This window comes from Staurois parvus, unplaced genomic scaffold (assembly GCF_062004578.1).
Source record: "Staurois parvus isolate SC_StPar_1 unplaced genomic scaffold, SC_StPar_1.0 ptg000562l, whole genome shotgun sequence".
Classification (NCBI taxonomy): domain Eukaryota; kingdom Metazoa; phylum Chordata; class Amphibia; order Anura; family Ranidae; genus Staurois; species Staurois parvus.
Window position 1 is genome coordinate 2,813,810 of NW_028318358.1, and position 16,902 is coordinate 2,830,711.

At 44.1% G+C, this 16,902-nt stretch overlaps 1 protein-coding gene across 2 annotated transcripts in view; it reads left to right on the forward strand.

Moving 5' to 3' along the window:
• Positions 1-16,902, forward strand: part of PPP1R1A (protein phosphatase 1 regulatory inhibitor subunit 1A) — a 251,213-nt gene that overhangs the window by 137,954 nt on the left and 96,357 nt on the right. The window lies entirely within an intron of this gene.

Sequence of the window (16,902 nt, forward strand, 5' to 3'; positions counted from 1 at the left end):
GATTACCGGGCATCTCCGACGGGGAGGAGGACTGCTTTGTTTACTAACAGTCCTCCTCTCTGTCGGCTCGGGCACACTGCTCTGGATGGCTGTGCACAGCACAGCCATCCAAAGCAGTGTGCTTACAGTGAAGCACCACCACACCGCCCCCCAGTAAAACACTCTCAGCACATAGTTACCCTTTGATCGCCCCACATGTTAACCCCTTCCTACCCAGTGTCATTAGTACAGTGTCAGCATTTTTTTTTTTTTAGCACTGATCATTGTATTGGTGTCACTGGGGATGTTAGTGACACCAAGTCAGTTCTCCCCAGTGCCCATCGCAGTCCCACTATAAGTCACTGATCGCCGCCATTACTAGTAAAACTATAAGTTTCACGTAAACCAAGTAATTTACACGTATTGGGATTTGTTTTATCAAAGACATGTCACAGAATACATTTTGGCCTAAATTTATGATGAAATTAGATTTTTTACTGGACATGTTTATAAGCAAAAAGTGAAAATATATATATTTTTTCTTTTTTTTATACCGCAAAAAATAAAAAACGCACAGGCGATCAAATACCACCAAAAGAAAGCTCATTTCGTGGGGAAAAAAGGACGTACATTTAATTTGGGTGCAGCATTGCATGTCCACGCAATTATCAGTTAAAGCAACACAGTGCCGTAACACAAAAAATGAACTGGTCAGGCAGGGGGGTAAATCCTCTGGAGAGCAAATGGTTAAGATGCTAAGTATTAATAAACATTAGTAAATGGGGCAGCACAGTGGCTAAATGGTTAGCACTTCCGCCTGGCAGTAATAGGTTGTCAGTTCAAATCCCAACCACGACACCACCTGTTTGGAGTTTGCATGTTCTCCCTGTTCCTGCGTGGGTTTCCTACAGGCACTCCAGCTTCCTCCCACACCCCAAAGACATTCTGGTAGGTTAATTGGCTCCTATCTAAATTGTCCATAGTATGTGTATGTATGAATGTGAGTTAGGGACCTTAGATTGTACACCCCTTGAGGGTTAGGGACTGATGTGAATGTACAATATATATATGTAAAGTGCTGTGTAAATTGATGGCGCTATATAAGTACCTGTAATAAATAAATAATTCTACAGTTTAAAGAAGAGCTTCAGTCCCTGTAATGGAGGTACCACTCCCCTCATCAGCACTGCCATCTTTGAAAGTCAGGCACATGAGGTGCATGAGATCTGGGTCCTGTAAGCTGGGCAGCACCCTTCAGCAAATATGTGCATACATGGAATTGAGAGCAACATCATTCTTGCCTAAGAGAGAAAGGAGCAGTACAATAAAGTCAAAAGCTCTTTAGGGTCCATGCACACTAGGCAGTAGAAAAACTGCTGGCAGAAAAAAAGCAGCATGCAGGGCAAAAAATATGCTGATTGTACAGGTGATTTTCATTTTTTCTTTAGCCCGTAGAAACAGCTCTGTGTTAGCCTATGTGTCCATGTACATTAGGGAATTTACAGGTATATATTTAAGAGGAGCCTTTAGAGGCAGAAAAAAAACCCTTCAGAATCAGGTTTTTGAGAGGAGCTTGCAGGCAACAAAAATGCTTCTGCTCCCCATTTAGGAGCATTCAGTGTTTTCAAGTGTGCATCGAAAAATGAGCAGAAGGGAATGTTTTGAAAAAAAAAAAACACATAAAAGCAAATGCCCTTAAACTCTCATAGACTCTTGTGCAATATGAGCCATTGTAGCATTTTTATAGGCAAATTTGTCTTTATTACAGTTTTCATAGTAATTTACAAAACAACTCAGAAATATTGTAGCATTTTTTATGCTGCTTTTTTTCTGCCAGAGGTTCTGGCATTTTTTCTGCCCCTAATGTGCATGGAGCTCAGTGGTGTATTTAGGTTTTGTGCTGCCCTAGGCAACAAAAAAATTGGCACCCCCCGCAGAAAGAGCCTGACATTGAGCAAAAACACCCCTGTGTTCCACCCGAGAGAACCTTCCACTACCACTGCCCCCCCATACACCAGCCACCATCCCCCATGTCGAGAGAGAGAGAGACCCTCACCTTAACAGCTCTGGACATCCCCGGGAACTAGAGTTGGGCTGTGCATACATCGTCATAAGACCCACAGCGTCTCTCGGAACCCCCCAGGTCCCCATGCCGCATGTGTCTCTTCGTTCGTCCCTTCTTCCAAGATGCAGTGCTGCCCCCCTGAGAAATGCCGCCCTAGGCAAATGCCTTGTTTGCCTTGTGGTAAATACACCCCTGATGGAGCCTGAAAAAAATGTTCCTATAGAGTGTACATGCACATGCGTTTAGGAGTGTTTAGGCTCATATAGGTTAAACAGCATTTTCCCCCAAAACGCTAGAAAAACAATTACACTTAAAAATGCTTGACGCAGCTAAGCGCCACATTCACACACACTTACACACGTTAGGGCACGTCAACATTTTTTCCTGCCTGAGAGCTCCTCTCAAAAATGCACTTGTGATTTTTTTTTCAGCCTGTAAATGCTCCTCTACAAATATGCCAGTAAGTGCTCAAATGTGCATGGACACATAGGCTAACATAGAGTTGCTTCTACAGGCTGAAAGAAACAAAATCGCCTGTCTCTATAAGCAGCATTTTCTATCCCCAATATGCACGAGGCCTTATCTGATTGTGAGGGAAGGAACTAGTTCCAGGTGCAAATAAATTGTTTATTGAGGTGAAAGTCCACTGTAAGTGTAATTCTCAATAATACCAATTGCTCTATGGAACAGTTTTTTTCTGTAAATTACATGCTTCTGGCTGTCTACTGCTAAGTTGAACCTGACACATGGATTCTAGTCCGTTCCTGACTGTTAATTGGGTGGGTCAGCCTATTATCCATATTGAGTGATGTGCGGTAAAAGCCTGTCAAGAGCACTACAGGCCTGAGTCTGAATGGCTTTACTCACATTGTCTACCATACCTCTCTTGTGCTTCATAGCACCATGGCATAAGTGTTTTAAAAGAATTATGAGCAAAAGAAATCTAGCCTTTCAAACTGGCAGATAATATCTTGTGCTGTCAGAATCAGAGTGCTATATATAAACCTGTATAAGATTCATCATTCATTTCTATTTTAGATTCAAATATGATTTCTTGCTATTATTTGAGGCAGTTCACACCAAGTTTTCATTAAATAAAGCAGGTTTGATTTACTAAAGAAATAGGGACTGTTAACTTTGCAAAGTGAATGTTTACTTAGTAAATAGGTTGAAGCTCTATTCACTTTAATCACCCAATCATTTAAATGAAAAAATCCTGTTTTTTAATTCCCTGTACAAGATTGGGTATTAAAGGTTCAGTCAGTACTCCTTTAGTAAATCAAATCCACTCTGTGCTACCCAACAGCAACCAGCATCATTTTTAATTTTCTGCATTGTTAATTAAGCATGTGGGCACCCCCATATTTTTTTTATTTTTTTCATGCGTGGACTGACCAGTCCAAAACAGATTTTTGCATTGATAGTGATGACAAAATCTAACAGTATGGGTGGTCTTGGTAAATGTTGATGTTATGAAGGAAATAGGAATAATGGTTCAAAACCTGGGCTGGCTCTAGACATTGACCAGAGGCTGTGTAATGCACCTTTATTATAGGCATCTTTACTATGGAAGAAATAATAGGAAGTGTTCTTTGTTGTATTTGTAGGGGTAGGGGCATGTAATTCATTTTAGGGAAGGCATTTCACCCTAATGGCTCAGCAATCAAAGTTCTGGGTATTGCCAAGAGGGGGCTAAGGGGACTAACTTATGAAAATGCAAGTAGCAGTCACAAGAAAGTTGTTCCGAGATCGTGCAACAAAAGGTGTGTTTTAACAGTTTATGGTATCTGCTTGTGTTCAGTAAATTAGTTTATAACTTTTCACTTTGACACAGGTTTACATTAAAGTGGAACTAAACCTTCCTATCATTTACAACCAAGTTGCCATCTTAGGCTATGTTTGATCCCCAGTTGCCATGATGCCGCACATGTGATCTGCTATATTAGCCATTTGATAGCTTGACAGTTCATTTGACAGCTGACATAAGCACACTAGTAACTGAAGCAGTTATCATTCAAGGCATGCCTTGAATGTATCTGTTTTGGGAGACAGTAAAATCGAAGGGTTTAACTATGCTTTAAGATTAGCTCCACTCTAAAGGAAACCTTTAGTCAAAGGAATTCAGTAAAGCATTTGTGCCACTTTTCTGGTGGTATGGCCCTTTAAAATGGCCTGCTTCAGATTCAGAAAGCCCTGCCACCAATTTCGGTAGCTTTCCGAAACATGCATTATTAGATTTAGGTAGTTCTTACTAGCACCACTTTACTGCACCAAATTCAAAAATAATTACCTTAAGTTTGTAGTTTTGTGCCAAAAAATGTGGTCACTGCACGTGGTATGAACTAGCCTTAAAATACAGAGATTTGTTGCTTAGTACAGGAGGGAACTCAACCCAGAAACTTTGTTTCCCTAAACACTAGGAATAAAATGCCAGTTATGTAGTGCTCACCCCCAAAAGGGCCTGTTGAATGGTCCTAAGGTTCTTTCTCAAGCTAGTGTGCTCACAGCCAGCCAAACAGTTTCAGTCACTCTTCTGGCTCAATAATGAGTCTTTTTCTGATTCTTTATTAAAATTGAACTTAGGTTGGTGCAGGGTAGCTATGGTATACTTCTATAGAGCAAAGTAGTAGCTTGAGGACACTTGTCTCTTTCTCAAAACTTCTTAGCTCAGTCCTTGCAGCAGTAAATATTAGGCTGAATTACACAGGGGCACCATGAGGAATGTCCACCTTTCAGAACAGGCTGACACTGATGTATGAGGGACAGTAGCAACACACAGTCACTGGGATCTCACACACAACAGGTTTGTACTCACAAAGGTCCCTGGATATTTGATGCCTCAGCCAAACATGTCTCCTGTGAGCTCTTGAGACCCGATCTTCGCATATATCTCTCAGTCAGCTTAGGCAAAATCTGGTAGTTTAGGTCCCCCAATAATACAGTTGGGATCTCGGTGAGCAAATGAAGAAGCACAGCTGGACTGCCCAGAAGGGCAGAAGCCCTTCAGGCTGGGAACTTTGCTCTAATCCTCAAACTATTTATGCAGTCTTCCAGCAACCTACTGGATACTCAGTCCTCAGGGATTGGCCAGGACCACATAAATATTCAACCTGTAGATTTGACTCTCCCAGCCCACTACTTAACAGAACTCTCCGGAAAACAGGGGGGTGAAGTCAAATCCAAAACCAGCGAAACTCAGAGCAGACCAAACCAAGCACAAGCTGCTTCTTTGATTACAGAGGAGCTAATGAACTCAATATAAACCTAGCTAGCATCTAACTAGGATGGGGCTACAGTTACATTGCAAATGTATTGGTTTCAATAGGCCAACTTACTTATAAGGTTCACAAAACAAATAGAGAATGTTCTCTTTGCAAAATATTCATAAGGTAATTCTCTGGGTCTGCCCATTGTTGACATGTACCTAATCTGTGCAGAAAAATAAAAAGGAATGTGGTATTTCCTGATATCTTGGGAAATAGTACATTCATCTAATTTTTCCTTCCAAGATTTCACAGATTAACTACCAGAACTCCCTGAGCGGCATTAGTGACACTCCCCAGACGGCAGCTGTGAGGTCCTGCCTAAAAATAAAATGTGTTTTGGGGAGAAAGGTTCTCTTTAATACATTCCCTTTAAAGGGAAAATCAGATCTGTTACAATAGTGCAACATAAGTTGCATAAAAGACACATTTTTGTTAGCTGCTGTAGTGTTTAGTTCATACTTGTGGCTGAGGAGTTGTAAAATCACATAGTTTTGCTGTTCCCATTGCTTTCCCTAAGCTGCTGTAAGGGTGTATACACATGCTGGATGCATCCAGGATACTTTTCAAATAATTCTTGCTGTTGCGTTTGATGGGCGAAGTGAATGTGGCTGCGTTCTGGTGTCTCTTCACTGTCTGTCTGAACCCCTGAATACCTGTAACATCATGCCATAGCTGCTTGTATTATGGTTGTGGCACAGTGGTGAAGGCTTTTACATGTTAAAATAGGCAGTGAGGAGGTGATATAATGCCTCACCGCCTGCCAAGGCTTTCTGAAAAGTGATTGCCATGGATTGCTGTAGAGAGGGCGAACTTAGTGTAAATGATCCTCGATGGTTCTGTTTTTCAGTTCTACAATATGACTGTAGTATTTGGAAAAATATAGTTAAAATACATGACCTATCAGCTAAAATGACAACCATGTATAACCCACATCAATAAGGTTAGGAGGTTAATGAGAAGTTAACTTTCTTTTGGGGTTACCTCTAGTAAATGTACCTGCCTGATCAACTGTACTAATTATTCCTTCTTTTATCTTTCACTAATGAGACCATCTGTTTGCATGTCTTTTGCTCAGGGATGCTTCAGTGGTTGGAAATCATATAATACAATTTTTTTCAAACCAATTTGTTTCCTTCTTATGATGATCTCCACACCTTAAAAAAAACTGCTTGCTAAATATTCTATGCAAAGGTGTGCTGGGCTGTGAGCATTCTGCTCCATACAAGTGACTAATTAGAGTGCTGGTGAAGAGGAGGGTTAATTGCAGCAGCTGTTTGATCTAATAGGAAACCTCTTCTTCATGGAGATGGTTGCAGAGAGAGCCTGTGGGAAAGGATGTAATATCTCCTTCTGCTTGACCTGGTTGGATGGGGGCAGAAATCAGTGTGCAGATCAGAGAAATGTTTTCTCTAAAATGATCATTCTCCCTTATGAGATCCTGCCTAGATATTAAAACCTTATCCTTTCCATGTTAATGCACCAATATATCTTAATTTAGCCTGGTTTGGTGTCATGTCGGGAAATCAAAAGGTGCCCTTTCCATTCTGGCTGTGTGGAATATAGATACCCCTGTCAGCAGAACCCTCTGATATATGGCTGGAGATGAAAGTGGTGATGTAAAAAAGGCTAAATGTCACATAATTCACTTACCCTCTGAAATGCACACGTCTGTTCCCCTCTAAAATATGTATTGAATATTGCTGTTGCTGATACATAGATTTAATTAAAATGAATTATAAAATATACATGTATCATATCAATCCCATATATTATATATGAAATATATATATATATGCATCATATAAATGCCATGTCTCATATATAAAATATATCTGTAGCATATAAATAGTTTTTTTCTTATATTATTTAACCACTTTCCGCCCACCATATAGTACAATAACAGGCGCAAGGTGGTTCTCTCGTTCTGATAGGACGTCATATGACGTCCTTCCATTCTCACCGCGCATGCGCGTCTCAGAGAGTGCGCAGTGCGGCGATCACCTCGGACACAGCGGATCACGGAAAGAGCCGAAGATGTCGGCTCGGTCATGTGATCAGCTGTGTCCAATCACAGCTGATCACATGTAAACACGAAAATGCTGGTTATAGGCATTTCTCTCCTCTCGAGCTGTCACGCTGACAGCTTGAGAAGAGAGGAGAGCCGGTAATCGGCTTTCCGCGGAGGGGACATGTGCACTGATCATCAGGGCACGTGCTTGAGGTGCCTGTCATAGAAATCTCGGTAGAGAAGGGTCACTTGAGCTCCAGTATCCAAAAGGGCCTTAGTGTAGATTCCCTCTACTCGGATGGAAACGACAGGAGCCGGTCCCACCAGCAGCTGGTAACACTCCACACGGAACAGGAGCCAGCACTACAGAGGAGAAATCAGCTCTTGCTCCTTACTACAGCTCCAACTTTACAAGTAGTTCCTTTGTTTTGCACGCTGGTTGATGCTCTGGGATGGTGGGCCAGCAAGCCCAGACCGTGATCTACCAGTCATTGCAAAAGGCAATTTTTGAACAACATTTGTTCATTCATCGAATTTTCAAAGACTTTTCTTATGACTTTTTTTATGAATATTCTCGTCTGAAAATCTACACGTGTATGGTCAGCTTAAGGGCACCTGCCCTTGCAGAAGTTGGAAGAGCTGGAGATATGGGGCATTGGAACTCAGAACTTCCCCTATGATGGTTATTTACCAGTCAGGCTGACTTTTGATCCCTCGGTGGCTGGGAAAACTAAGACTTTTGACACGTTAGCAGTGGTCTGTCCTCGCCCACTAGGGGTCAGTACGGGTTCCCTCATCATAGGAACCAATACTGATCTGGTCAGAAGACTGTTGACATCTGTTGTTCTGGAGTCAGGCACTTAAACTACAAGTGTGCATCCCATGTTGAGACAGGCATATCAGCGCCTGGTACAAGAACAGAAGGCTCCAGCTGAAGGAGTGGGGAGGATCTGGCATTTGGACCGAGGGGAGAAGGTGTTACAGCCTGGTGAAGTGGTTTGTTTACAAGCGTCCATCAAGTTGAACTGGAAGCAACCAGGCCCTTTCATTGTCGTCGAAGCAGATGACCAGAGGAAAGGTTCAGGAGTAGAGATAATTCCTGAAGTTGTTTCAACTAAAGCGTTACAAAGAAGTCATGGAAAAATCTCAGTGCCTGTGAAGATGCCAGCACGGATGTTGTTGGGACAAGTTAACCCAGCCACCCCAGTCTCACTATCTGATTTGGTGGGGGAAGAGAAAGATGGGATCCATGTCAAGGAATTTTATCTGCAAAATACTCCCCTTTCACCTGAATGGAAGGAAAGGGCCAAGGCTCAGCTTCAGGGATGGAAGGTCGCATTCTCCAAGAGTGAATTTGATGTGGGATGTGCAAAAAGTGGCAAACATCGAATCCGTCTTAAGGAGGATAAGCCATTCAGGGAGAGAGTTCGATGGATTCCTTTAGGGGACTTGGAAGACCTGCGTGAGCAACTGGCAGAGTTGAAAGGGGCAGATATCATCTGAGAGTCCCGGAGTCCATACGCTTCTCCAATAGTGGTGGTACGGAAGAAGAATGGGGCATTGAGGCTCTGTATTGATTATCGGACGCTGAACAGGGACCATTCCTGACCAATACACCACTCCACAAATAGAAGAGGCCTTTCAGAGTCTATCAGGAGCCAAGTGGTTTAGCGTGTTGGATTTGAAGAGCAGATATTACCAAATTCCCATGCACCCTGAAGACTGGGAGAAGACTGCTTTCATTGCTCCCGTGGGGTTCTTTGAATTTGACCGCATGCCACAAGGCCTGTCCGGTGCCCCAGCCACTTTCCAGAGGTTAATAGAAAAGACGGTGGGTGCAATGAACCTGATAGAGGTATTGGTGTACCTTGATGATATCATTGTCTTCGGCAAGACTCTGGAGGCGCACAAAGAGCGTCTAGAGAAGGTACCGAAGAGACTCCATGACGAGGGTTTGAAGTTATCCCTGGAGAAGTGCCAGTTCTATCAACCCTCGGTTAATTACCTTGGCCACATTGTGTCTGCTGATGGAGTGGCCACCGACCCCCAGAAGCTGGAGGCCGTCACTTCCTGGCCAAGGCCTACTAATGTGACAGAGCTTAGGTCATTTCTGGGATTCTGTTCCTACTACAGAAGATTCATCGTGGGATTAGTTAAAATAGCTTGCCCACTCAACGAACTACTGAAGAGCGAATATGAAGACAATGACCCAGATCTACCTAAACCTGTCTGATCAGCTGGAGGTCCTAGGAAACCCAGAGAGTCCATTCAAGAACAGTGGACTACTCAGTGTGAAGAGGCTTTCAGACAGCTGAAGTGGAGTCTAACCACTGCTCCAGTTCTAGCCTATGCAGACTCAACCAAGCCATACGAGCTGCATGTTGATGCTAGGAGACACTGGTTAGGCGGGGTGTTGTATCAAGAGCATGACGGGCACCTTCGGCCTATTGCCTATGTGAGTCGGAGCTTGGCACCCACTGAGAAGAACTATTCCACACACAAGCTCGAATTTCTGGCTCTAAAGTGGGCAGTAGTGGATAAACTGAGAGATTACCTGTACGGGGCTGAATTTGTGATCAAGACCGACAATAATCCTCTCACCTATATCCTCACTACGGTGAAGGTAGATGCCACAGGTCACAGATGGCTGGCTACCCTATCTGAATTCACTTTCAGTCTGAAATATTGACCAGAAGTTGGAAATAAAGAGGCAGATGCATTGTCAAGAAGGCCTCATTGTTCCAGGGACCATCCTGAAGAATGGACTCAGCTGGCTCCCGAAGTGGCTCGAGCCTTATGTCAAGGAGCAGAACACCAAGCTGGAGGAGGATCCAGGGCCAAAGACATTGGAGTGTGAGCCGCTGGTGTTCCCAGATGTTACTGCAACGTCACCCAAGTCAGGGATGAAGGCCTGCCAAAACTCTCCAAGAAAGACTTGCGAAGGGATCAGTTGGAAGACCCTCTCTGTAGCTTGGCATTGAAAGCCTTGGAGAACCAATGCCCTGACTTGCTCCTCACTGACTCCCTTAAGGAAGCCCATCTACTACACCGAGAGTGGGATCGGTTGCAGTTGCACCAAGGGGTGGTCTACCGAAGGGGCCCCTCTGGTAATCCTGAAGAAAGATGGCAGTTGTTTCTGCCAGAAAAACACAGAGAAACAGTATTAACTGCCTTGCATGAAAGTCATGGTCACTTAGGACCCGACAGGACCTTCCACCTGGTGAGGGACAGATTCTACTGGCCCTGCATGCGGGCTGAAGTTGAGGGTTACTGTCACTCCTGCATTAGGTGCATGCAAAGAAATACTTTGCCTCCCCGAGCTTCCCCAGTCTGCCATCTTCAGAGTCAGGGACCCATGGAGCTGGTGTGCATTGATTTTCTGAGCTTGGAGCCTGATTTGAGTGGACAGGGAAATATCCTAGTAGTAACTGATCACTTCCCTAGGTATGCCCAGGCTTTTCCCAGGGACTTTGAAAGCAGCCTCATCAAGAAACTGCTAGACCTATTAGGCATCAAGAAGTCTAGAACCACTCCATACCATCCTCAGGGAGATCCCCAACCAAAGAGATTCAACAGAACCCTCTTGGATATGCTTGGGACTCTGACTTCTGAGAAAAAGCAGCACTGAAGCAAGCACATAGCAGCTATTGTGCTTGCTTATAATAGCACCACAAACGATGCCACAGGATACTCTCCCTATCGTCTGATGTTTGGGCGGGAGGCCCGGCTGCCAGTAGATCTGGCTTTCGGCACGTCCATAGACCGTACCTCTGCAACCTCACTCAGAAGATATGTGGACCGCTTGCGGAAAAGTCTGAAGGCTGCCTATGACAAGGCCCAAGCTGCCTCAGATGCCCGAGGGCAGAGAAACAAAAGAAACTTTGACCTCAGGGTGCGAGTGCAGGACTTACAGCCGGGTGACAAGGTACTGCTGAGAAACCTGGGTGTCCCTGGAAAACACAAATTGGCTGACTGGTGATAATTGCAGCCCTATGTCATCTGCAAACAGCTGCCAGGGCTCCCAGTGTACCAGATCCGGCCGGAGGGAAGCACAGGCCTGCTGAAGACTTGGCTTCGTAATTATTTGTTGCCTCTATCTGAAGCAGTTCGTATGCCACTACAGCCAGATCCGCAGTCATCATCCAGGGCCTCCCAGAGATCTCGGCCACTGACCCAGTCTCAGTCTGTGCTCCAGCCTGCAGAAGATGGGGACAGCGAAGATGAAGAGATGGGAATGGATTGGCTGTGGTTGTCTCAGATGCCTGAATCTGCTATCCCTCCTTCTTCTTCCACAGTGATCGACACCAGGATACTCAGACCAGAAGTTCCTGAGTTTGTGCCTCAGAGTCCACTAATTGAAGAGCTGGAAGACTCTCAGTCCTCTTTGCTGACAGCAGACTCTGCAGACTTCCCATCCTTCATTGAAGAGGAAGTTAGGAATGAAGCTAAAATGCAGGAAGAAGAGACCAGTGTGCTTGCAACCCCAGAGCCTAAAGAACAGCGAGAGCATAAGGTTATTCACCCGCCAAAGAGACTAACATATGGTACTTTGGGTGAGAGCTCTAAAGAGGTTATTCTCACCACAAAAAAGGACTCTTGAAGCACCTGATCCTTCCACTGCAGATTTGGTGGACGAAAATCCTGACTCACCCCCTGACACATCTGTCTGGGCCATTCCAATTAAGGTGGCTTATAGGCTTCTAACTGGTGGGAGGTTCCCCTGCCAAGATTTTATGAGAATGTAAATTGTTTGGTTTCCTGTGTGTACTAACTTTTTTTTCTCCTCGTGTATATATCAAGCATGTACCAGGTCAAGGATTGTTACTGCCTTTGGAGGACCAAAGGTTCTTTGGTGGGGGGAGTGTGTAGCAGGGGAAATTAATCCTATCTGTGACTGGTGTAATCTGCTGACTGGCATCTCCTTTGAAACCTGACACTTGCACTGAACACAGACAAGGCAGTGAGGGATTTCAGCCCCCCTTCTCCTCTCAGACTGTAATAGAGAGAGAGCCAATCAGAAGAGCCATTAAAGGAGCCAATGACAGGGACTTTCTCAAGCAGGAGGTGCAACAGCAAAGCATTGTGGAATATGCAGTCTTGAACAGAAACAGACTGATAGGCTGATAAAGAAATAGAACTTCAAAAGCCATCATGCTTAGTAAGAGCAGAGTGAAGGGATCCATCTTGTTTTTTCCGGAGGGGAGGCAGGCTGCATGTGGCAAGGTAACAGTCTGGACCTAGCAGAGGAGTGCTTGGGGTCAGTTCACAGCATGCTAAGTTATCTGCATCAGTCGGGGGAACATCCAAACTGAGAGATGTGGACCTACAATACAGAAGTGCTCATCGTGAGGTGACCAGAGGAGCCTGTCATTTCCAGCATGATCGTTTGGGTCTTAGTCACAGGATCTAGTGAGAGGGATTTTGCCCACTGGCAGATGACAGGAACGCTGCACACATACAAAGACATTACACTTGCCCACACTCACCAGGCACTGGGTTGTGTAAATGGCCCTGCTAAACAGACACAGTATTTGCTTTGCTATACAAATACTGCCACGGGATTACAATTATACTTTACCTTAGGAGTTTAAGTGCACCAACGAAAGTGGCTAGCTGAAGATCTCAAGATTCATCCTGTTACCAAGAGACTGAAGTCACTGGTGCCATACGGACGCTTGCATGCGTATTCAGGCCTCTATATTGCATGGTGTGTGAGGGAATAGCTTTACCTTGGAAAGTAGTTATTAAGCATCAGTTGGGTACAGTGTTTGCCTACTGGGCTTGTGGTGTCAGGGGCTGGAAGGGAGAAGTTTGACACAACAGAGAGTCCCTCTTCTGCTCTCCTCCTGCTTGGACATCATAGAGCTGAATTTATGTAGAGGAGTTAAATCCACTTTGAGGTTGCCATTTAAGTGTTTGCCTCTGCTCATGGGGTTATTCACGGTTGAAATCCCCTGAAAGCAGCCTGAGTATAAAAGTGAGTTATATTGCTTTCGGTCACAGTATTTGCTGTTCTCTTGATTCACCTAACGTATACCTGTTGTTAATGTTTATTACTTCCCATAGAGGTCTTACAGTAAAGCTGATCTCTGTGTTTTATTATAAAGTGTGTGCTTTTCATTGGTCCTTGCACTTACACTATTGCCAGGTGTGTCAGTTGGGGCTGAGACAGTTCTTGGGGTTGAGAGGCAGAGTGGCGGAGTGAACAAAGCAGCCCCTTTGGGAGTATCGCTACACAATACACTGGGCATAATAGTATAGGGCTGCTTTCACACTGATGCACTGCGGTTTACCAATATCACAGGTGCAGTGCAGGGTAACTGCAGCTTTTCTGTGGGTTTGCTGTGCTTAGCTATAGACTTCTATTATATCCTGTGGGTTTGGTGCACTTTCTGAAAGCGAATCAAAACTCCAGCTCCTGAATGCAGGAGTTTTGGTGCGCTTTCAGAAAGTTCACCACACCTGCAAGATATAATAGAAGTCTAACCTAAGAGAGCCGCAGATGTACTGCGTTGCACCCGTGGTGCATGCAAACCGCAGCAAATCAGTGTGAAAGCAGCATTATAGGGGGCTCAGAACAGTAAGGGTTAATTTACATTTGCAGTTTGGGGGTTGGTAAAACCCCATAGTTAAGATGTGTTTTGACCACCCCTGCCCCCTTTAGCTGCAGTGGCCAGGGGGGTACACATGCCACAGCAGGTGTTATATGCCCTGACATCATGGTTGGTGGGTGTAGCACCTGCCAAGCATGATCCATTCTAGTGAATGAGACCATTCTGCAAGTGCCCGGCAACCTTGTGCAGTACAGCAAACAAGGGGTTAACGCAGGCAGCATTGTGTTGCTTTCTCACCACCTGCTTTAACTCTTTGGACTCCACAGAAGCTGCAGTTGTGGAGCACATGCAGAGTGGCCCAATTTACTTGATGGGTCATGATTGGCAGGCAGGGGGACAACAGGGGGTTTAATTCCTGCTGTGACATGCACACACCTTTGGCTGCTGCCTTTGAAGCTAAAGGGGGTAGGGATCAACCGCAGGGTTTTACCACCCCCAACTTTATCAGTTAACAAGCCCTAAGGGTGCCCCTGCTGAATGCAACTAAGAGCTCATTCACAAGTGCAACAGGCACTGCTGATCCCCTGAAAATCGATTCAAGTGCGTTTGACAGGTGGTGAGGAGACGATATGTTACCTCCTCTCCACCTGATTTAAACTCATGATTTTCGTGCAATGCACATGATTGCAACATGGTAGTATGGCATTAGAAGGTTTAAATCAGGTGTGAGGAGGCGACACTGTGCCCAGTGATCTTTGACTTCTCCCATGTTGTTCAGGTAGAGCTCTACCTGTTTAGGCTTGCCTAAGCCTGCCGTAGACTGATCATTGGAGTAACAAGCACAAGTTGTGTGCACCTGGCTATAGGAAATAACGTGTGCTTGTCTGCGGATGAAGATTTGGGGAACAAAATGGGCAAAAGACCAGTGGCTCCTATGGGGGTAGCGCTACACTTCTGCTTTCATCTAGAGATCTGGCCAGTAAACTGGGCACACACAGTCCGAATATCGGCCAGTTCAGCAGGAACCAGCCAGCATTCGGACCGTGTGTATAGTCACCCTTCCTTCAGAAGTCAGTCTAAGAACTGTCTTTTGTCAGAGGGACATGCTAAAAAAACAGCATCCAATCAGCACTTGCGCCATTGGCTGTGAGGGCTGATAAGTGTGTTTTGGTGTTTATGTGTGGGGGGGAGGGTTGTCAGAACACAAAGGCACAGCGGGAGAGATTGCTGCATCAACATCGCTTAGTACAGCGATCTCTTAGCACCCTGAACATGTGCACCAGGCTTAACCCCCTCCAGTATTAGAGTGCTCCCACTCTGGATGAAGAAGCACAGAGGGCAGAATTCTCAGCCTGGGGGGAGGGGAGTGTTAGAATAACTAGCAGATTTAAATAAACTAACAAAATGAAAGTAAATTCCAGTTAAGACTTTATAGTCAGTTAGAGCAAGCATCTATTTTGCCTTTTGGGATAAAGGTTTTAAATAAATAATAAATAAATAAAGATCATTATAAGCACCCCTGCCAGTGGTAAATGGTTTTGTAACCATCCTTGTAAACTGATACATCTGCAAGACAGCATGTTCTGTTGAAAAACAACAGACCTACTGGCAGGATCACCTGAAAGCCTAAAAAAGAAGAATAATGCAGCCACCACATCTAAGAATTGGTAAGCTGCAAAATAAAAAATGTTTGCTTTTGAGTTTAATACTGCTTTAACCCTTTCACTGTTAGGTCCGTACGACGTACGGACCGTCAGCACTGCTTCAAGCTGGCCAGGTCTATACGCCGTACGAACCTGACAATCCTCCTCGTGTTCTAAGCTCATGGTCACTTCAATGATTCCCTGGGCTTCTCTCCCTTGGGTCGGCAGGCACATTTCATTGATAACATTCATCCTCATGTGTGTGGTTTTGTACAAAAAATCCTTGTTGGTCCTAAAAAAAGTTATGAATCCACAGAAAGCGTAGACCTTTTTCCAAGGTTATACACTCTCTGGCCACTTTATTAGGTACACCTGTTCAATTACTTGGTAACACAAATTGCTAATCAGCCAATCACATGGCAGCAACTCAATGCATTTAAGCATCTAGACATGGTGAAGACAAGGAAGTTCAAAATGAGCATCAGAATGGGAAAGAAAGGGGATTTAAGTGACTTTGAACGTGGCATGGTTGTTGGTGCCTGGTCTGAGTATTTACAAAATAGCTGATCTACTGGGATTTTCACGCACAGCCACCTCTAGGGTTTAGAGAGAATGGTCCAAAAAAGAGAAAATATCTAGTGAGCGGCAGTTGTGTGAAGGAAAATGCCTTGTTGATGTCAGCGGCCAGAGGAGAATGGGCAGACTGGTTCGAGGTGATAGAAAGGCAACAGTAACTCATGTCAATATGGACCAAAATCTCTGATGAATGTTTCCAACACCTTGTTGAATCTATGCCATGATGAATTAAGGCAGTTCTGAAGGCAAAAGGAGGTCAAACCCAGTACTAACAAGGTGTACCTGATATAGTGGCCGGTAAGTGTACATCAAGATTGCAATTAATCTTTATGTAACAGTACTTTTATATATTGTCTATTATGTTACACTATAGATTTTAATCCATTATGAAGAAAAATTATATTTCTATATATATTTTGAATTTAACTTTATATTGTGGCCACTAGGAGCATATTCAAAGTCCCACTAATTTGACTGGATTGCTTTGCGCCATTTTGCAAAAAGGCACAATTCAAAATGTGCAAATATTTGTTATGCAATAACTTAATAGAGTTTTAACTTTTATATCTAGCAAGAGTTTAGCAGGAATTTTGTAAATTTTGCCATGTATGTATCCACTAATAAGGATTTTAGTGTATTGAAGAAAAAAATAGCGGTTTGATAAAGATTTGCGCAAATATCACAGGGCTTAAAAAAAATCAGCAGCACCTTCCTTTTATTCTACTGGTCCGATGCTTTCAGAAAATCTGTGGTTTTGGGGTCTTTCACAAACTCTGGAAGCTGTAAGAGAAACATAAAATAGAAATTAAAA